The following is a 22,344-nucleotide window of genomic DNA, read 5'->3' as shown; positions in this document are numbered from 1 at the left end:
GCAAGCAGGGATTCTTGGCATTCCTTGAAGACTCACCAGTCTGGTGAGTTCAGTGGTGATGGACATTTCCTTGCAAACAGTTCCTAAAAGTCTATGATAGCACTGATCAAGGCACAATGGTCTACACAGAATTCAAGTTTCTTACTTCTCAGGATTGTTCATTCAAACATCTAACTGATTACTAATTTGTGCTTTTTGCATAACTCTGAGGGTATTACAGCAAGTGATGTGTGAGAGAACCCTATCTAGAACAACAAGTTAGGTTCCAGCACAGGCCCCTTGTATGTTACCAAGCTTTTTGAAGAATGGTATGCTGTTTTTGTCTTTTCTTTTCTTTCTTTCAGGTTTCTTACAGAATGGGTAAAGGCTGCATCTTTGGGATGTCGCAGCTGCTGGTGCTATCTGCTTTATCTGAAGCATGGACGGAAGAGAGGTCACCCTAATAAGGAAGAAGAGAGAAGCTGGAGCGATTCCTGGGCGCATGTGCAGCTGCAGGTAAGGTCTGAAATATAGGCATGTGAGTAAGATGGGTGAGACCTTTTATAGCTGACCGTGCCTAAAATGGCTCCCGTTCTGGCTCCAATCCACACAGGAGTGGCTGGCACGTGGGCTGGTGCCACATACCTAGACAATAGCACTGCTCCTTTCTCAAATACAGTGCAAATGTCTAAAATGGAAGCATAGCAGCTTTCCAAACTATATCCCTTCATTGACCCAGACCACAGCCGCGACCAAGGGGCCTCAAGCATTGCAGTGCCTTATATTTGTATTTCTATCACAGAATGGTCTACAAAAGTTGTCCCTGAGAGTTGGGTGTTAATGTTTACCAGCGATCCTGGTTTGTCCTCTGCGGTGTTGTAGACCCAGAATGTCTCTGGATTTGGGCAGTTGTGACAGGAAAGTGGCACTGCTCAATGCCTGGAGCCTTGGCCTGTGTGGACTAGGTCTCCAAGGTGAAAGCTATGGCTTCACTACCTCTCGCAAGGAGATGTTCATCTCACAGGACCCTCAAGCTTCACCATGGTCTGATGCAACCCTGCCAGGAGATTGAACATGGCACTGTCTGGTGCCTGGGGCCCTGGCCTGTGGGGCCAGGCCTGCCAGATAAAAGCTATGACTTTGCCTGTTTCTCATGGGAGATTTCAGAAGCTGGCCAGCCCGCCGGAGCCCAGACTCCTTCCCAGTCCAATGCAACTGTGTTACAAGATCTGCCTGATAGATGTAACTTCACGGTGGGTACCGGTATTCTCCCTGAGCCACATCCATAAATGCACAAGAGTCCTCCCCAGTCTGCAGCCATCATGCTCTGGGTATGGACTGTCACCCCAGTCTATTGGCTAAGGCTGACTGGGTCAGTACTGTTTACCTTCCTGCCCCCAGCGAATCTCCAGCCTCCTGAGCCTGCCAGGGAAGCAATTTGTGTTGACTGTTAAGCCCCAACTTCCGCAAAGTGGGGGCTTTCACAACCCAGGGAAGACATAAGTCAGAGTTTGACGTGCTACCCAGCCTGGTGGTCATACGGTCAGCTAGCCAATGATCAGTCTTCTGGTTGGCCAGCCACTGTCTGGTCATCTGGTTGGAAAGCTGATGACCAGATTGCTCAGCCTGACCTTGTGACCAAAGTACTCAGGTGGCAGCTGACAACAACGTCAGCTCACCGGTGGTTCCTTCCTAGAGCCACTGAACAGCTTCTTGCCTCTGGATATCTCAGTTGGTGCCTGCTCAGGCCATCTGGTCATCCTGATAATCTGCTTTCAATCATGCCCCCATCCCTACACATGGAAAATGCAGAGCTGGAGGAGGAGGCCCCTCTGCCACACTGCAAGTTGTAGAGGCAGCCTCCCATGTGTCACACCCCATCCCTTCTGCCGGCCTGGTGGCCAAGGGACTCTGAGAGGCACTGGCACAAAGAGACAAATGCTTAGCTGAGAGGTAGACTTTCAGTAAATTGTAGCATGGTAGCTGCTCCGATACTTATAAAACTCTGACCCAAAATCAGCTTGTATACAAAAGATTTAGCAGCAGGCGCCCTAGGTGCCCCACGAACAAGCGGTGCACTAAAGGCGATGAAAGCAGACCTCTTCTGGCCGTGCTTCAGTCTTTGGCTCTACGCACCAGCCCAGAGGCAAGCTATGCCAGGTCAATGGAGTCTCCATGGCACCATGGTATCACTAAGGTTTAGAGGGGACTCTGAATTAATGGAATTGGGTCCTTTTGTAGATTTTTGCCTTCTGTTAATAAACACATTTTTGTTGGCATTAGGACTCTTTCCGCTGCACTTTTACCTGCAAAGGAACTTGCTGACTTACCTTACCAACATTATTCCAAACTGCGAGAGATAATCAACATGGGGACCTTGTGTGGATATGGGTACACCATCTCCTCCAGCAAGAGCTAACCGTACACCACTGGAACCATATCTCTTTTCAAGTCTCAGGCCCCACCCTTGGCACAAACCCATTCCATGGCACCCTGCCCATCAACAAAGAAAAGATAACTCTCCCCATGGGGTATCTCCAGCTTCTACAGGATTGTTTGCAATACTGCAATGGAAGCTGTAGGGTCCCTATTTCCACCACTCCAAGATCAGGGATCTGAACCCAACTCTTTTTTTTTGATCAGCTGAGGGCAATGAAGGCCATGACCCGTCCCTGCTGAGCAGTGCTCACGTATCTCTTAAGACTGACTGACTAATGTACAATTGCTGTTCACATTGAAATATTCTCCACTTTGCCCTTCTCATTTGAACATTTGCTACATTATAGTACCTGCAATTAAGCCACATGCTCTACTCCTGGTGGTGGCCTTCTGTTAACTCCTTTAAGTTTCAGCTTTGCAACCATTCTTCCCTGGAACTCAAAGACTTTGTTTTCCTGGAAGCTGCTAAACAAGCCATGGGAATATCAATGCTGGATCGCTAGTTGGCATTGTTTATGGTTGGAACTCAGAAGTTATCTGATTGCCTTCGAACTCTCAACTTTTGTTCTTGAATAATGAAAACATTCTTGGCAAATGCTTTCACTTTGGTTTCATCCTATGCTGGTCCAAGAATTTCACTTCAAGTAGCACAATACAAATGCTGTTGGCTTCCCGCTTAATCATGGCCTCAATTTTGAAAGCTAACAAACTAGAACCAGAGTCCTATTCCACTATTTCTAGTTGCAGTATTCAGGTGGCCCGCATGCTTTGTAGGATCTAATTTATTCAAAGTAAATGCTTCAAAAACTCAGGGCAGTCAGTAAGGAGCAACAAGGAGGAACTGAGAGGTAGGTGCTGAGAAAAGTTGCAGCTTGACTTTATGAGGGCTCCCTGCGCAATCCTAAGAACCAACCGTGAACTTTTTAATGGCATGAACTTGAAGTTGAACCACTGTGGCTCATGGCACCAGTCTTGCCCTTCAATGAATTTTGTTATAGGATTAACATGTGTTAATTCCTTTAGAGGGCTTCAAAAGAGTCATGCATTTTCACTTTTTGTCACTAACTCCCCATGTCAGGCATGGGTAATTGTCACACCAGGTACATTAGTTAGACATTGAAGCTGTTTCTAAGGCTTCCTCTCTGCAATTGAATCATGATTCACCATTACCCATGGTTACCACTGTAGACACTGAACGTACTATCAAAAGTTCATACGGCAGACGTCTGCATGTATAATCCCAGTCACACTGTGATGCAATCAGTCCAAGGTTATCCAGAGTGACCAAAGCACTCAAATGAGCCCATATTTGGTTTGGTCCGATAGATGCAAGTATCCTGGGAGGCCAATGCTCATCGGCATGTATTGGCTCCAGAATTTCCACAGGTATCCAATAACAGACAGAGTGATCAAAAGCACCACAAATGACTTATTGGCCCATTCACAGTTTCACTGTACCAGCCATGTGTACTTAAACATGCATGTCTTGATCTTTGAGAAAGGTAGATTCTACAGGAAAAATCAACAAGATAGCCCATCTGCTGGATAGGAGGAGGAGCCGCTGCCCATCCTGAACTGACATTCACACCCCTCAGAAGTATGCTTTGAGGACCCCTTTGCTTGCCTGTAGGGGCATGGGGTGGCAAGGGCAGTCACACAGGTACTGGCAGGTACAGCCTGCTCTAAAACAAAAGAAGGGAGATGCGGACTAAGGCGTGGCCTGAGAAGGACACAGACATGCTGTGTCCTGGCCAGGACAGCAGGGCCATCATACATAATCCACACTGGGGATGGGCTGGAAGGGACATCAACAGTGTGTCCACTGCATTCTAAGGGTTAACACCGTGTAATATCAATCCACCTTAAAGGTCTATACATTGGTTTTAACATAGAATTTTCACAATAAGTAAGTCATTACTTTCAGGTGTATTTCCCTCATCATTGGTTACCTCCTGTTGGAGACTGTGCTACTTAAATACAGGACTTGTTATTGGTATTTGATAATGTTTTATTTTCTTGATACAAAGATGCTATTGTTATATTGGTCCTTCAATATAAATCTTTCTTCTTCTTTCCTTCTAGGTGGTCTGGCTTTCTCATTCACCAGTACCCTCAACAGAAAGGATACATCAGGTAAGTGACTGTAAGGTTACACTTCTAACACCCAGATGGTGAAGTTAGTATGCTTGTGTTCCCCTCTAACATGTATCTTGGAGGTGACATTAATAGGGACTATGTGATTAAGGTAAAAAAAACAAAAAACATTATGAACCACTATGTAGATGTCATAGAAATAACATTGGGTGGGGTGGAATTCCCTTTTTAGACACCAGGTTATTCAAGCATGTGTAACCAACCATAAGTTTTTGGCGGTCTCCTTCCTCTTCCCTCCCCTATTTAGGAGAGGATAACACACCTGACTAAACCACGCTCCTTCAGGAGTGTGACGGGATTAAAAACTCTAGCGGCGTGTGTTTTGCTCTTCGGTCTCCTTCCCAGCAGGATCCTCTTCAGCGCTGCGCTCCACAGCCTTCTAGATGCAGTCGGGCCCCTCGGCAAATAGAGTCCTTCTCAAGCTCTCACTTCACTCCTCCGGGTTTCCTCTGACTCCATCCTGTGAACTTGACAAGAGATGCCTGCTCGCTCTTTCCTTCTGGATATCTTCTCTCTTGTTCTTGCCCCCCCCACTTGCACATGCTCAGAAAGGTTTGTGTCTCTCTCAAACTTGCCTGACTTTGTGCTTTGATTGTGAATCCCCAATCCTGTAATAGAAGAAGGACACATTTTCTATAATTTTCAGTTCTGGGGAAAAAAATCAGGTAATTCCTCATCACCCGTATCTTGACACCCCCATAAAAAATATGGGCCTACAGTACTGGGCACACATTTTGCCTCCACAATCAGGCAAAGCAATATAAAACCACACCTTAAACAGCCTTAAAAAAATTCTAACAGCTCAAGTTCACCCCTATGGTTTGTAACAGCGGTAACCAAATCAAGGACATGGGTTTCCTACAGTAATCTCAGAGTTTCCATATGTCGAAGTGAATGTCTAGAGTTGTTAACTCACTAATGGCAATCCATCCTACGGATCTATTGGATTTAACGTATGCTTTTCACACTAAATATGGCAGAACTTTTGTCTTTGGTATAACTTTTCATAATAAACATACTAGACCAATGGCACTCATGTCACCTGTCCTTTTTGAAGCCAGTTTTCCTTCTCCATGCAACATGATTTGCCTCGGTCATAAACGAACACACAAATAAGAGAAATTTGAGCAAGAAACTACGTAGCACCTGCCCTTTATCATTTTTGTATGTTCCCTTTACACATGTTACATTGTTTTATTTTGGAATGCTCGCCCACTTCATGAGCTGGTGCGTAAATCCGCTGCCCTACTTTTACTCACCTGCAACACCTAAATTAAATCGGAAGTTATAAAATGTAACGATGTAACTTCTAATGTTAGAGGTAGGACTTGAGGTAGTGAAAAGCAAATTTAGGATTTTTTCATTACCAGGACATGTAAATCTTAAAAGTACATGTCTAACTTTTTAAATACACTGCACCCTGCCTTCTAGTGTGTCCAGGGCCTATGCTAGAGGTGATGTATGTGTATTAAAAAGGAAGGTTTTGGCCAAGCAAAAGATGTATTTTTTCAGATCAACATGACAGTTGAAAATTGCATACACAGGATGAAATGGCAGGCCAGGGACATGTTTAAAGTGCTACTAAGGTGGGTGGCACTATCAGTGCTGTAGGCTCACTAATAGCATTTCATTTACAGACCCTGGGCACAGCTTCTGCTACTTAACCAGGGAATTAAAAGTAAATTAAATATGCAAGTTGGGTGTAAGCAAATTTAGCATGTTTTAAGGAGAAAGCACAAGCACTTTAGCAATGGTTAGCAGTAGTAAAGTACACAGAGCCCTAAAGCTAAGGTCTGAGGGTGAAAAGTTGGGAGGAAAACCATGCCAAGGATGCCAGGACTACAGTGTAGAGACTTTTAACAGATGTGTATAGTGTCTTCATCCCAATTCTACAAGTAATTTTGAAGGAGAATGTGAGAATCAAGCTGTGTCATATTTCCCACTTTTGCTTCAAAGATCTAGGATAAAGCCATGTCTTTCTGTCATCATGCCATCACTTAATTTCCAAAAAACTATTTCCTACTAAAGAGCTTGCATGTTGAGGCAATGAACTAACACCTTTTGACCCTGCAAACCTGCTCATAAAGTGATGGTAAACACTGGGCCAAATGTTTCCACACCATTAAGTTTTACAAATTACACATCACAATCATGTGGCTTGGTCCACAGTGAAGTTCATTTTGCTTCTACAATCACTTATGTGGATATGAATCATGCTGCTCACCATGCTGACCCATTTTCAAGCAGTGAGAGTGGCGATCATGCTGTAAGCTGAGCTATATAAGTGTAGCAATTGCACACATGTACAAGGAAGCCTACACACCTATCCTAATTTCTTGGTTAACGTAACATCCCTTTTGTTACCAATATCACTTTTAATAGATACATTACTTCTACCTAGTTTTACTGCAAAAAGACTTAAAGCACTGAGGTTTTAATAAATCAACCAATAACATGGTTTGGGTGTAAGCATGCAAAATATAGGTTTTGCTCCATTATTGTAACATTAGAACATTGTGTTAACTACAATGGTACTTTGACATATGTTTAAAATTATGAATGTAAACATGGAACACTGCTTAAACTGTACAGTATAAATGATTACCTAATGGTCGCAATACATTTACATGTGTTTCATTTCTTTTTTTTCAGAACATGCCAGACAATGAAGAGTCCTTTGATTTAGTAACTGATGAAAGTCCATGATTTCACCCTGAGATATTGATACTTTTTTGTAAGCTTAAGAAATTGCATTTCCATTTTCCTGTCTTAATTATGGTTTGCTTTCTCTTTAAAGAAATGGTGCATAATTCACTGCCCATTATTGACAAAAATGATAACTATTCCACTGGGCCTAGCTCCTGTGCGAATGAGGCATGTTTAATGATACAAGCTGAAGTGAGAGCTTTTCAAGCTGAGAAAGTGTTCATTCTGAATACCAACATCAGCATATCATGGAACTCTATAATGAATACAGATTATCGAAAATAAGATGCCAACAGGTAAGTCTAGATTTTCTGTAGCTAACTCAACATTATTGTACCTATGTGATATACACATGTATCTTAAGGATACAGAAAACTAGAGTGATAAATAGTAAAATACGCTTTCAAACTAGGCACTTACCTTTCAATATTTTGTTCCTTGACATTCTGTCCTTGATATTCTTCTACCAGAATATTCTGAAGGTCAGTATTCAGTTGTCCAACGATGAGAATGAATGCTTAAAAGGTAAGTGAAGAATTTTATACCTGACCAGATAAATGCACCACATTAGCATAATGTTTATGATGGTAATGTGGCCCAAAGAGGACAATTTCTCTGTGCCATCTTTACAAAGTGGCACAATGCATGCATTATGCCACTTTGTAACCCCTTGCCGCACATTATGCATGCGCCAGGCATAATGTATGCAAGGGAGACATTCCCCCGCTAGGGGGACTACAAAAATGGTGCAGTGGAATCTAGGAGATTCCAGTATTAGCGGCTATTTTTAATGTCTGTACACAGCAAGCGTTAAAAGGAGGCATACCATTGTTTCCAATGAGCCCCTATGTACTCTGCAGGTTTAGCGCCAAAATGATGTCACTAATCCTGCAGAGAACATCAATAGCTTCAAAAATCTTGACGCTATTGCCCCTACCCTGCCCCATGGTGCACTGTATATTAAGTATGGCGCAAAGATAGAGGCGCTAGGGGATCCTAAGGGGCACAAGAAAAGTGGATGAAGTGCCACTTTTCTTTCATGAGGCCCCATGTGCTGTAAGGGAGTGAAGCAAAAGATGTGCACAAGATCCTTGCCATTGTCACACTCAGACTGTTTTCCTCGTTAAGTTTCACACTTTCTAGACCATGTTCCACAGCCACCTGCGAGTGATACTGATTCCTGCAGGTAGCTTTAAACAGCTGGCTGCTCTGTTTAGCAATGATTTGTATTGTTCGATGAAGAAGGTCCTTCAGTGTCACTGGAAAGCGAGCAAATCAGACAGTCGGCAAATGTTTGATTTCTGTATCTGATTTATGGAGTTTATGCAAAAAACACCATCCAGTTGCAGACACAACAACATCCACTATTTCCACTGCCTCCCCTTCCTCATCCTCCTCCACCTCCCACCCAGTTACGTCCACACTCACACCTGCATGCACTACATGATCATCCACTACGAGCATCACCACACCAGGCAGAACACACACCTCACTGGCAGACACCTCCACCACAGCCATGCCCACATCCCCAGTGTCCTCTCCCACTGTGTCTGTCCCCCCTCCTAAAATACACAAATGCAAGCACTCAGACACCCAACAGCCATCCACCTCACAACAGCATACAGCCCATGCACCTGCACCCAAATCCATCAGACAGACACCTCCAACAACCACTCCCTCATCCGGGACTCCTATTCCTTCTCCCTCTTCCCGTCCCAATGTTCCTATTCACCATTGACCTCTTCGCTACCCCTACCCCATCCTGCACATATGGCCAGGGTAGGAAGAACCCAGCCAAGCACCTCCACCACACAGTCCACAGGCCCAGTACTCACTGCACTCACTCATGGTGGAAAGGGATCCAGGCCACATGTCCTGAAGGGGAAGGAGCCTACACCAGCCAGCCTAATAGGGAAGGAGACTGCCCCGTAGGCAAGAAGAGAAAGGGGCCTGCACCTGCCACCCAAAAGGCCAAGGAGCCTGCACCAGCAGGCAGGAAGAGCAAGGAGCCTTCACCAGCAGGCAGGAAGAGCAAGGGGCCTGGTCCAGAAACTGTGACGGAGCCCCCACCACCAACCATGGTTGCGCAGCCGTCCAAGGTTGTAGGGGATGGGCAGGGGCCTCCCCCTCCAGCAGCACCACCAATGTGCAGCCGTCCGAGGTTTCAGGGGATGGACAGGAGCCTCCCCCCACCAGCAGCACCACTACTGCCGGCGGACAGTATGTAATCCTGCCTCCATGGGCTGCGGTGTGGCCTGCCCCCTCCAAAACCAGTGGGTATAACACCCACCTGCGAGACTGTGGCCCATCACTCCCCAGGATCAAGCAACAGGCCAGGTTGCCCCCTCCAGAACCAGTGGGTATGACACTTACCTGAGAGACTGTGGCCTATCACTGACCAGGATCAAGCACAGGGCAGGATGCTCCCTCCAGAACCAGTGGGTATGACACCTGAGAGACTGTGGCCTATCACTACCCAGGATCAAGCACAGGGCAGGTTGATCCCTCCAGAACCAGTGGTATGACACCCACCTGAGAGACTGTGCCCCGTCACTCCCCAGGATCAAGCACAGTGCAGGTTACCCCCTCCAGAACCAGTGGTCTTGTTACATCTCCGGGCTGAGGTGCCCCCCATCCCCTGTCCCCCTGAGGTGCCTGCCTATTTACCAACTGATGCCCCTGCAGTGTTCTCTCCGTGTTGAAGCAGGTGACATGTGTGGCCTTGGACTTTGGCCTGTGGCCATGTGGCCTACGCAAATTGAAGACTGGGTGTGTCCCTTTTTCTGCACATATGTATAAATCTATTGTCTTGTCTAACTTATTTTTCATACTGTGTTGATCTCATTACATTCACTTTTACAAAATAGTTTTGTCCTTGCATTATTCAGCCGAGTTACGGGGTAAAATTGCTTTTGTAATGCATCTGGTTGTATGTATAGGGTGTGTGTGTGGGGTGTGTGTGGAGCGTGTGTGTGTCACTGCCATTTTCCTCGCCCCCTCCCTTGTGTGCTAGGCCGCTGTACTCACCGTCATCGTCGTCTTCATCAGTGTTGGTGTTAGTGGTGGAGCAGAACGTAGAATATCATTGGGAAGACATGCAGTTCAGGTTCCATGGTGGCATGGTTCTTCCCTGTCTCTCCAATGGTGAGTCCTTTCCCTTCTGAGCTCAGTTTCCACCAGGCTTTTGATGTCATTGGTATCACACCGGAAAAGGTGGCGGTTTGCTGTGTCTTAATATGGAGGGTTGATCATTGACTTCTGCCTGGCTGTAGGGGGCTACCGCCATGGTGGCTGTTGTTTCCGTCCTGGCGGTCGGTGTGGTACACTGGCTTTCTATCAGAGATCTTTCTGCCCTGGTCATAATTTGGCGGTAGTTACCGCCGGCCTGTTGGCGCTATTACCGCCACTTTATCACCAACCACCAGGGTCGTAATGAGGGCCATTGTTTCTCTAAATTGAAACAATAATGTTAAAGGTAACAAATTTTCCTTTCTGTATACTGGACATGGGCTTTTGCATGTACAGCAATCTGTTACAGAGGGCCAATGAGAACTACAATCATGTCTTTATCCCGGTTATCTTAATCTTACTGACCATTATCTCTTTTAGCTCTGACTGGATCTGTGTCAGCAGTGATAGGTAGAGAGTAATGACAGTGGGAGAGGAGCATGTAGAGAAGGTATGAGTGAGAGTGTGTTGGTAAGTATGTTCAGAGGATGTTATAATGCTTCTGAGATGTGCCAGTGAATAATAATATTAGGGGGAAAAGGGAACAGATTTGTGTGTTACTGTGAATAGTTTGAGATGAGAAGCAGGTCAATTATGAATTGATGGATTTGCAAGTTTCTGGTGTTACGCAAGTAAATGGTGTAGTGAAATATATGAAACGCATTGTGAGTTGTTTTGTTAGTGGCTTATAGGAGTAGGGTAACAAGAATGTAATGAAAGTGGGGATTTGAGTGGTTGAAATTATATGACGTGAATCACTGATGAGTTGTTAATGGGCGTCTGAATGGTTGATGTTGGAGACTGGTATGAATAGGTGTTGGAGACTGGTTAAGAGTAATATTTAGAGTAACTGTGTAATGCGAGTGATGATGCATTGTTGAGCATATGAACTTTAAGTGACTAAGAAAAATGGATTTGTTGCAAGTAGCTGTTTGGTGTGAACGGTGTTGTATGGTTGTAGTGAACGGATGGTGTGAAGAAGAGTGGGCTATTAGGTGGTGCTGTGAGTGCCAATGCACTTGGATGAAGGGGTGGCAAGCATATGATGAAATTGGCTGTAAGTGAATGAGTATTGTACATTGGCGAGTGTAAGTAGTTTGGTGATGGATAAGTAGTAAGCGTGCTTTCAAAGTAACTGTCAGTGAATAATGCAGTGAATACTGTTCTAAATGACAGCCCGTAAATTGTGCAATTCTTTTTTTAATCTGAGTCAACATGATTTATAAGTGCACATTATGGTGTAGAGAGTGGATGATGCCCTAGATACTGTATAAGATGATGAGAGGATATGTTTAGTGGTAGGAGTAGCTATGAATAGGGATTGTGGAGTGTGGAATCAAGACTACGGACATAATGAGTGAATTGTGGTGTGCTGAGCAGATTTGGAGATCACCTCAAGCTGAAATTTCAAGCAAAAGAATGTTGAGTGCTTGTGGTTGCTGGGAGTGAGAAGAGACGGAGAGTCAGAGGAAGTCCAGCAGATAGGGAGACATGAGGATGTAGCGTGAATGAAGAAGTTGGTTGTAGAGGCCAAAGTGTCCATAAGGAGGCAATATAGGTGGTGGCAACCAAATGTTCGGATTTATAATTGGATGTTATATGGAGAATATATACAGGGTGGAGGCCCAATGTAGAGCCTGCAGAGACAATAAAGAGGGCTACATGTGAATGAGTAGGTTAGGTAGCAGATATAGCTGACAGATACAGAGTGTGTTTTGGATGTAATGTACAGACAGCAGAAGTGGAAAGTAAATGGTGTGGAGAGAAAATGGAACTTGGCAAGTTGATGCAAAAGGCTCAGATTTGATATGCAAGGTGAAAACAGATTTCAAAGGTGAATATAGAGGAAGGACAAAGAATCGTACAAATGAAGAGTGGAAACCCCATGTGGATGATTGTGTTGCCACATGAAAGATGAAGAATAAGTGTGGAGATGTAGAGAGGAGGGCAGCTGTGTAAAGGTAGAAGGTGGAGAGCAGATGGTTGTAGCAGGGTGGGGGAGTGAATATACAAATTGGTGTGGAAAACTGGGAAACATGAAAAGTGGAACATGGTAAGACGGTGTGGGCTGTGGGATGTGCATGGTGAAAATAGTATGTATAGCCTGCACACAAGATGTGGTGGGAAGAACAGATATAGAGGGAAGGTTTGGAGGTTGCACAGTGGATGTACCGAGTGGGAAAAGCATGTGCATAGTGGAAAGACCATACGGATGATGAAGAGGAAAGTACTCGCTGGATATAGAGGCTGGAGGGATCACAAAGTGGGTGAAAAGTGTTTCTGAAGAGTGGAGTGCTTGAAAAGTGAAATAAATGGAGAATGTATTTAGAAGGTGGAGAGTATACGTTGAGCATATGGTAGAGAACATGTAGAATGTGCATTGGAGGGGATTTCACAGTATTTGTGTAGAGGGGAGAGTGCATATGAAGGGTGATGATTAGATATGGAGGGTGGAAAGGGCAGATGGAGAGAGGATGCAAAGGGTGTAAAGCATCTGTGGAGGATGGAGGAAAAGGGTACATATTAGAGAGAATGAACAGGTTAGAGAGCACAAATAGGGGATAGAGAGCATGTGGGGCATATACATCGGATGTCTGGGGTGGAGAATGATGCTGAGGGCATACAGCAGATGTAGAGAGAGAAGGTGGATTGTGGAAAGTGGATGTGAAGAGTAGAGTGTGAAGAATTCTTGTGGAAATCAGGTGTGGAGTTTATATGGGGCATTTACACAATAGTTAATATATTTTCAGAGTGTAGAGGGTACATGGAAGATGGAGAACAGAGGTGGAGGGTTGAAAGGGCATGTGGTGTGTAGATAGCCTCTGGAGGGTGGAGATGGGACAGTAGATATACAGTTTGTACAGCATATCAGACAGTAGGAAACTCTTATACTTAATAAAGCGTAGGGGAAGTGAAGAGAATGTGTACAAAGTGGATAAAGCAAGTGGAGAGTGCAAGGGAGTCCAAATTGAAATACCCCCACCCCCTCAACTTTGAACCAGAGCTCTTATAGTACCAAGCAAGCAAAGCAAGTCATTGTGAGCCTCCCCAGAAGAGCTTGCCTGTCACTTCCATCCAAGCATCTATTCATTTATCTTTTCAACCTTCCATTCACCCGCTGACATCCACAATTTCATCTTCACATTCTGTCATCCAGTCAGTCTCTCATCCAAACTTCAGTCTGTCACCTTTCTGTCAATCCGTCTGCCCATCCCTATCCAAATGTATCTATCTATCTTCAAACCTATCCATCCTTTCACTCAGTCAATCGTCCTTTCACTTGTCCATCCCCTTTCATCCTTCCTTTCAGCCATCCATCCCACTTTCACTCATGAGTTCATCCACCATTTTATTCAACCATCCATACTTTGCCCCATCCATTTCCCTTTCACTCATCCATCCACCCTTTCACTCAGTTCATCCATTCACTCATCAATCCATCCATCCATTTACCCTTTAACTAATTTATCCATGCTTTCTCACTCATCCATCCATCCTTCATCATGCATCCTTTCACTCATCCATCCACCCATGTATCTATCCTCTCTTTCACTCATTCATCTTTACATCCACCCTTTCACTCATCCACTCATGCATCTATCCATCCACCTTTTCACTCACCCATCCATCCTTTCACTCACACATCAATCCATTTAATCGTTCACCCATAAATCCACTCATCCATCTACCCTTTCACTCATCCATCTGTCCACCCTTTCACCCAACCATCCACCTACCCTCATTTTCACTCATCCATCCTTGTATCCATTCTTTCACTCATCCATCCACTCTTTCAACTCGTCATCCATCCATCCTTTCACTCCATCCACCATACCCTTACCCTTTGACCTCATCTATCCATTCTCTCATCATCCATCCGCCCTTTCACACATCCATTCATTTATCCATTTTCCTCCCTTCCACTCATTAATCAATGCATCTATCTATCCACCCCTTCACTCACACACCCATCTATCCATCTTGCCTTTCACTCACTCACCTTCCCACCATTTCACATTAAGTATGAGCCGTTGTCTTCCGAGTTGCAGAAAGAATCCATCAAAAACCCCACCTCTGCTGTAGCTGCTGAGGTGGTGGGGGAGGGGAGTTGACAACATCCCTGCATGCATCCATTTTCCTCAATCTTCCACCCTTTTACTCATTCATCCATCCATTCACTCTTTCACCTATCCATCCGTCCACTCTTTCATCTAGCCTTCCATCTACCCTTCCTTTCAAACATCCATCTTTTCACTCATTCATCCATCTATCCAGCCATACCTCCTTTCACTCAGTCCATCATCCATCCATTAACTCTTTCACTGATCCTTCCCTATTCCCTTTCTTTCATCCATCCTTACATCCATCATTTCACTCACTGAGCCATGTCTATCCATCCATCTTTTCACTCACCTACCCATTATTTCATTCACATATTCATCCATCCATTTACTCTTTCACTCATCCATCTGTCTACCTTTTCATCATCCATCCTTTCACACATTCTTACATCCACCCTTTTAACTCGTCTATCCATCCAGTATTTCACTCCATCCAGTCGTCTTTCCATCCACCACCATCCATTTACCCTTTCACTCCATCCATCCTTTCACTCACTCATCCATCCACGTTTTGTCTCATCCATTCTTTAAAACATCCAGCCATAAATTGATCCATCCATTTATTCATATATCACTCCGTCCTTTCACTCATCCATCCTTACATCCATCCTTTCTCTACTTGATTAACCCATCCATCCATCCACATCTTTACTCATCCATCCACCACTTAACTCATCCATCCATCCAAAAATCCATCCATCATCCTCTCACTCACTCACCTTCCCATCCTTTCGCATTATTTATGATCCTTTGTCTGCCAAGTTGCAGACAGAAGAGGCCCATCAAAAATCCCACCCCCACTGTTGCTGCTAAAGAGATGGGGGTTTGATGATGCCCCTGGAGTGTGTATGTTGAAGGATGACATTAGATGTAGAGATCAAAATCTGTATAGTGAAGGATGCAGAGAGCAGATATGTGGAATGCAGAGATGTGTGGATGTAGGGTAGAAATCTGATGCAGCATAGAGATTAGATGTAGAGTGGATCTACAGGGTGAATAATGCAAGAGGAACATGGAACGGGGTCTAAGTTCCTTGCTGAAGCAAGGTGTAGTACCAAAAGAGCAAAATGTATTGATAGGAGAGAAATGAAATGTGGTAAAAGGCTGAGAATGAGAGGCATTCCTATACCCTCCTATTTAGAAAGTATTAAACTACTGTAGCTCACACCTAGGAGGTGAGTGAGTTCCATGCCTTACTCTCATCGGTCATATCACCTCTCCTTGCTATCTTTTCCTACACTCTTTCCCCTTCTGCCAGATTGCTGTACTTAATTAAAAACCCTTCACCTGTCCTCGTTTTTATCTCAAAAGAGACACAGAGAGCAGCTGATGTAATTCCTTGGGCTACAGCTCCATTTACGCTCCTACTCCAAATGTCGCTCTTTTTCAGGTAAATGTAGAACAAAGGCATGCGAGTTGTGGGAGTAATTGAATGATTGTTTGGACACAACAATTGCCTTGACTGATTAGTGGAAACAGCCCGGGAGGCAGAGACAGGTGGACAAGGTTGGTTGCAGTAGATCCTTTATCCATTTCATTTCAACAAACTTCATCGAACGCATGAGATGACAAGAAGACAGGTAAATTTATTCAGTTCCAAACAGGACAAAAATCTGAACCTATAATTCTATGTCAGGACCGGAGGCAAGGATTATTCATTTCTTTCTTCACTTCTTATTATATAGCCAGTTCAAATTTCAACAAAAAAAACAGAATACTATATATCCCATGGTTCATAACACTGTATCCATAGTAACCACTGTGCAATCCAACAACAGTCCGATTGTCCATAGATATCCCACGTTCTCGGTGTCCTTCCTCTTTTTTCCCTGCTCAGAGCATAAGTTAAGTCCCTCTTATCTTATCTGACTAACCGTATAACATGTGTATTATTACTGTGTGCTCATTCTGCCTGAAATAATTTTATTCCTAGCTGAGTTGCTGATATTGACGAAGCATTCATGAGGCAGGCTGTGGCCCGAGCATGGTTTCGCTTCTCGATTACATGTCGGGTCCACGAGAGGGCGCTCTTTTGCGCCGCTTTTGTAGACAGATCTCACGCAGTAAAGCTGATCGAGTTGCCGACTGAGGTCCAATCGATTTCACTACACGATAAGGGGCAGGAGCTCTGTTGACGTACAAAACTCCTTAATCCCCTTATAACCCCCGCAAGACACCTCTTTAGCTGTAACTCAAAGCCAGTCTGTGGGCCTGGCCCCATTACCACGTAGCAGTTATACTCTTTTAGAGGGGCCTTTATTATAGGCTGGCCAGAGCACTCCACAGGGCTGCCCTCATTATCTACAGGGCGTCTTTCGACAGGAAAAAATGTTCCCTTTATCTGTGTGCTCACACCCTCTATTCATGCAGTCACTGCAGGACCACAAAATTTCACCCAACATGCCTACAGAGGAGGGCCCCTCTCAATGCTGCCTTCTACCAGAGGTGGATGCCCTCTTATCTCAGGCCATTGCTAAGGCACTGGCCCCTGTGCAGAAGACTGTGGCCAAGTTAACAGCACAGGTTTCATTGGGAGCAGGCATGTTTGTGGATGGGGGGAGCCCTAGTGGCAATAGATCAGTAGCTCCTAAGAAATTGCACAAACGTCACGTCAGGGCACCTGGATGGCTTCAAGTGTCTCACCAAAGCCTTCCACAGTGTGCACACGTTAAAGCAGGTACCCTTCTGGGGGGACATATGGCCCGGAGAGACTGGTGATGAGGTCAACCCCATATCTGACCCTGAGGAAGGGTTACCCGTACAGGGATAGGGTGACACAGATGGTGAGACATCCTTGGACGAGCTATGGCCCCGCCAGACCCTGACAAAGGGGACATGTCCACCTCGGACATGTTCGACCTTAGGGTATTTATCACCCCAGGTCATTTGAGTGGCGACCGGACTAAAAAGTCACAAAATATGTAGCCAGCAAGATCCAACAACCTCTGGACAAGGAATTTTGGTCCTGACTGAGGGTGGAATGCCCTTACCCTACTCTGGAGGGCAAAGTAGTGGTTATGCCAGATATTGATCCTAAACTGTGCACTTTCTTTGTGAAGTACACTAAGGACCTTAAAAAGGGTATTGATCTCTCCTAGAGGGCGTGCCAGGATAAGATTTTAGATGTGTTGGGACCCCTGACACAGATTATTCAGTTGGCCAAACAGGCAAAGCACACAGGCAGACTCCTGCCCACAGACATAGTGGCAGGATGGGCCCAGAGGGCTGTTGGCCTCCTGGGTAACGCCAGTGGTGCCTTCTCGGCAGAGAGGTGCTGCTCCCTACTCATAAAAATTTACCATAAACTCGATGCGCTCTCCGGTTCAGAAGTAGGGGCGACCACTCAGGGTCACCTGTTTGGGAACCCCTTCGTAAAAGAATTGAGGAAATTCGTAACAACCTTTTCGATGCAGACATCCATTCAAAAGATTATGTCTGGGAAGGTTTGTGGGGGGGGCAGAAGAGGTAGGGGTCACTCCTCTGGTTATCCCAACCTGCAAGGCCCTGGGGGAGGCTACACCAAGAGAAATAATGGTTGGCGAGACGGTCGACAAGGAGCATTTTTCCCCAACTGGGAAAGAGCAGATCCAATCGAAGCACCCGTTGTGGAGCGAATGCTCCCAGAGGACCTAACGGTCAGCATTATCCCTTCTTCCCATTAAACACTGGGGGGGAGGGTGGGGAGGTTTGCACACAGATGGGCGGATATCACCTCCTATGCATGGGTGATACAGATAGTGGAGGGTTTCTATATACAGTTCTGGGGAACCCTGGTACAAGAGGCACCACTAAGTCCAAATTTCTTTTCGCCAACCGACATGACATTGATAGATTCAGAAGTGCAGGAGCTTCTGGCGAAAGGGGCCATCGTCAGGTCAGTACTCCACCCCAGGAGGTTCCTTAGCAATATCTTTCAGGTAGAGAGAAAAGACAAAGCTTTCTGCCCGGTCTGAAACGTACTGGCATTTAATTGATTGGGTGGTGTACAGGCACTTCAAGATGGAGAGCATCTAGGTGCTCAGGGAACTCCTTCTTCAAGGGGATTGGATGATATGGTTGGACCTCAAGGACGCGTACCTCACAATCCCAATTTTTCTCCCACACCGCTGATTTCTGCAGTTTATATGGAGGCAGCAAGAATTCAAATTCAAATCTTTCTCATTCAGACTGTCGTCAGCACCCTGGTGCTTTCCTAATCTGCTCAAACCAGTAGTGGAGCATCTCAGGACCCAAGGGGTACATCTGATAATTTATTTAGACGCTATCCTCCTGATGGATCAGTCCCACTCCCAGCTTCTGTGTCACGCGAACATGACTATTGTATTGCTTCAGGAACTGGGTTTTGTGATAAACTGGGAAAAATCTGAGTTGATTCCCTCCCAGACTATGACCTCTCTAGGTTTCCTTATACACTCTAATGCTGCCTCCCTCAGCCTTCCATCCAAGAAGGTAGCTAAGATCAGGAAAAAACTGGGGAAAGTTCTGAGGAGGATAGGATCTCCCTCAGACATTTGGCCAGAATTTTGGGGCTATTGTCGTCCTCGATGCAGGCAATGTTCCTGGGGAATCTTCATTACAGGGCTCTACAACGCTTGAAGGTGTGGCACCTCAAAAGGGGAGTAACTTACTCAGAGTTGATATCCCTCTCTCAGGAAGCAAGGGCGGAGTTACAGTAGTATATAGACTACATGGAAGCCTAGAATGGCAGAGTGATCGTTGGATCCTCTCCTGATCTGATCATAGAATCCTATGCCAGCCGCCAGGGCTGGGAAGCCAGATGTGGAGAGATTTTGATGGGGCCATTGGACTCAGCAGGAACTCAATCTGCATATCAACTGCCTGGAACTTCTTGCGAGGTCTTTCACTATCAGGTCCCTAATGCGAGAAAGAGTTTCTTGTTGTTTTCTCTTGAAGAAGGACAATGTGTCCACAGTCCAGTACATAAACCACCGGGGTGGCACTCACTCGAGGGCATTGGTGGAACTAGCAAAGGATTTTCAGCATTTCTGTGTCCAATACTGTTGGAAAATGGGTTATTGGTAGGGCAGGTAGGTACCTACACCTAGCAACAAGCCACTAACCTCCACATAGGTACAGTTAGGTCTCAGTAAATTAATCCCAGCTCAACCCTTGGTAGCTTGGCAACGAGCATCAAGGCTTAACTTAGGAGACAAAGTGTAAAGCATTCAAATATCACAAAACAGTAATTAAATAAAACACAGGAAACAGTTTAAAAATCCAAAACCAATTTATAAAAATAGTTTATATTTTTATCTTTAAAATGACACAAAAACGATTAAAATCGGTTCAGGGGAACCGGAGATATGAATTTTTAAAGAATTATTACTTTTCTAGCGCTTAGAAACAAAAAGTGCCAATCGGGTCATCTGGTTGCACCTCGACCGGGGCAAAGTCAAACTTTCAGGCCGACCGCGATGGAGCCCTGCTCGGCTACAGGTCGCGGGAGGCCTCGGTTAAAAAGTTACCTTCTGACTTAGTCTTTATTTTGAAGTTTTTCTTCACCGGGACGAACCTGCCAGTTGAATCCGACCTCCTGGAGCCCTTGTCCGGATACGCGATGTGGGTTTCCTCGGTGGAGACTTTTACCTTTGGACTTAGTCGTTTTTTCGAGATGAAAATCCTTCGACCGGGGTAAACCTGGGTCTTGATCCGACGTCCATGGAGCCCTTCTCGGATACGATGGCTGGGAGGTCCCGGTCAACTTTTTACGTTCGGACTTTTCTCTTTTTTGGATGTTTTTCTTTACCGGGACGAACCACGAAGTCAGGCCGGGTCGCGGTTGAGGCAAGCCGGCTAGAATTTCCGCGGCGGGTCGGTCCCTCTCTGGAGCTTTTTTCCAAAAATTCTCAAATCTTTTCCAAACTTCTGGGGCTTCACCCAGATGTTCTTTTAAGGTTCTTTTGGGGTCCACAGCTCACCCCAAGGGTCCAGAAGTTCTGTGATGGTCCTTGGGGGGTGCGGACTTCAACTCCCAGAATGCACCTGGCGCAAACTCCTTTTTGGCCACTGGACAGTGGTCAGCTGGTCGCTTTCTTCAGGAGTTGGTGCAGGGGACTCTGGTTTAGCAATTTTTCACCTGTAGCAAACAGGGAGTCCCTCCTTGAACCAGTTGAAGCCAGGCAAAGTCCTTCTTGTGGTGAAGCCCAAGTGTGCAGCTGGTGCAGTCCTTCTGAGTGCAGGGTCCAGGTGCAGGCCAGGGGTCCAGCAGGGCAGTCCTTTTTCTTCTTTAGTTCCTTTCTTGTTGAATTCTGGAGGGCATCTGAGGCGTGGGTGCAGGTCTGCCAGTTTTATCCTTGCTCCTGGGTGAAAAGCAGGGAGGCCCTGGTTCTCCAATCAGGGACAGGGTCGTCCCCCTGTGATGACCACTTCCTGGGAAGTGTGGCAAAAATCCATCCCAGAAGGCAACAGTCTCTAAAAATCCAACATGGATGAATCTGATTTTTGGAGGTTACATCTGGCTGAGCCCACCCACTGGTGTGGCTAAAAATCATAAACACACCCCTCTCCTGCCCTCTCCTAATCTAATCAAGGGGGCACCTAATTGTCTGGGGTTGCAGGATGTGGGGGTGTTGCTGGGTGCTGCAAATGTCCTTCTCTGCCTTTGAAGACCAGTTTGGCAGCCCTCCCCCTTCCTGCCTCACCATCTGCTGAGGGGAGATTCTCTCCCCCAAGCACATTCCTTTGTGTGAAGCCTGGCCACTTCACACCTCATCAAGGCAGCCTGGCAGAAGCTGCTGCAGGCTGGCCAATCAGAGCACAGCAGCAAAAACAATGCAGAGCTGAAATTGGCAACTTTTTAGGTAAAGTCTAAACTTTTTACCTGAACTAGTTATATTAAATCCAACAACTGGAAGTTGTAGGATTTATTACAACAATTAATTTGATACCAAATTCTTGGTATGCAACATTTAAGGAGACTTTAAAATTTAAAATAAAGTCTGCCCATTCTAGCCTATGAAGGCCATTTACTTCAATGAGGGAAAAACGAATTTGGCTGTTTTTACCTCACCAGGGCTTATAAATCTATTTTTATAAAGTCCCTGCTTATAGTTACATGGCACCCAGCCCTAGGGGCACATAGGGCACACCTTAGGGGTGACTTATATGTAAAAATAAGGTAGTTTAAGACTTTGGAAGTACCTTTAATTCCAAAGTCGAATTTGCATATAACTTTAATTTAAAAGCAGCCAGCAAGGCAGGCTTGCTTTTAAAATGACACTGGGCACCTCAGCAATGCACCTAGGTGTGCACCACCTATGCTGTGGTCCCTAAACCTACATGCCCTACCATATACTAGGGACTTATAGGTGGGTTAACTTAGCCAATTATAATTAGCCTAATTTGCATATCCATTTTACACAGAGCACAGGCCCTGGGACTGGTTAGCAGTACCCAGGGCACCATCAAAGTCAGGAAAACACCAGCAAAAAGAGGAAAATGGGGGCAAAAAGTTATGGGGCCTCTGCAATCAGCCCTGTTTTCTCACACAACCCCCCCCAGCCCACACGCCCAGGAGACTCAGCCCAACCCTGGGAGAGTCTTCCTGGCTTGTTAGGCGAGGAAGACAGTGAAGAAAACTGGCTGTCGCTTTGCAGGGCCTACTCTGCCTTATATCCTCCTGTCAGGGTCACTCCCTATGGGTAGTGAAGCCATCCCAACAGTCAAAGGACCCAACACAAACTGAAACTTTCCTCTA

This window comes from Pleurodeles waltl, chromosome 1_2 (assembly GCF_031143425.1).
Source record: "Pleurodeles waltl isolate 20211129_DDA chromosome 1_2, aPleWal1.hap1.20221129, whole genome shotgun sequence".
NCBI classification, from domain to species: Eukaryota; Metazoa; Chordata; class Amphibia; order Caudata; family Salamandridae; genus Pleurodeles; species Pleurodeles waltl.
This window is presented reverse-complemented; position numbering follows the sequence as displayed.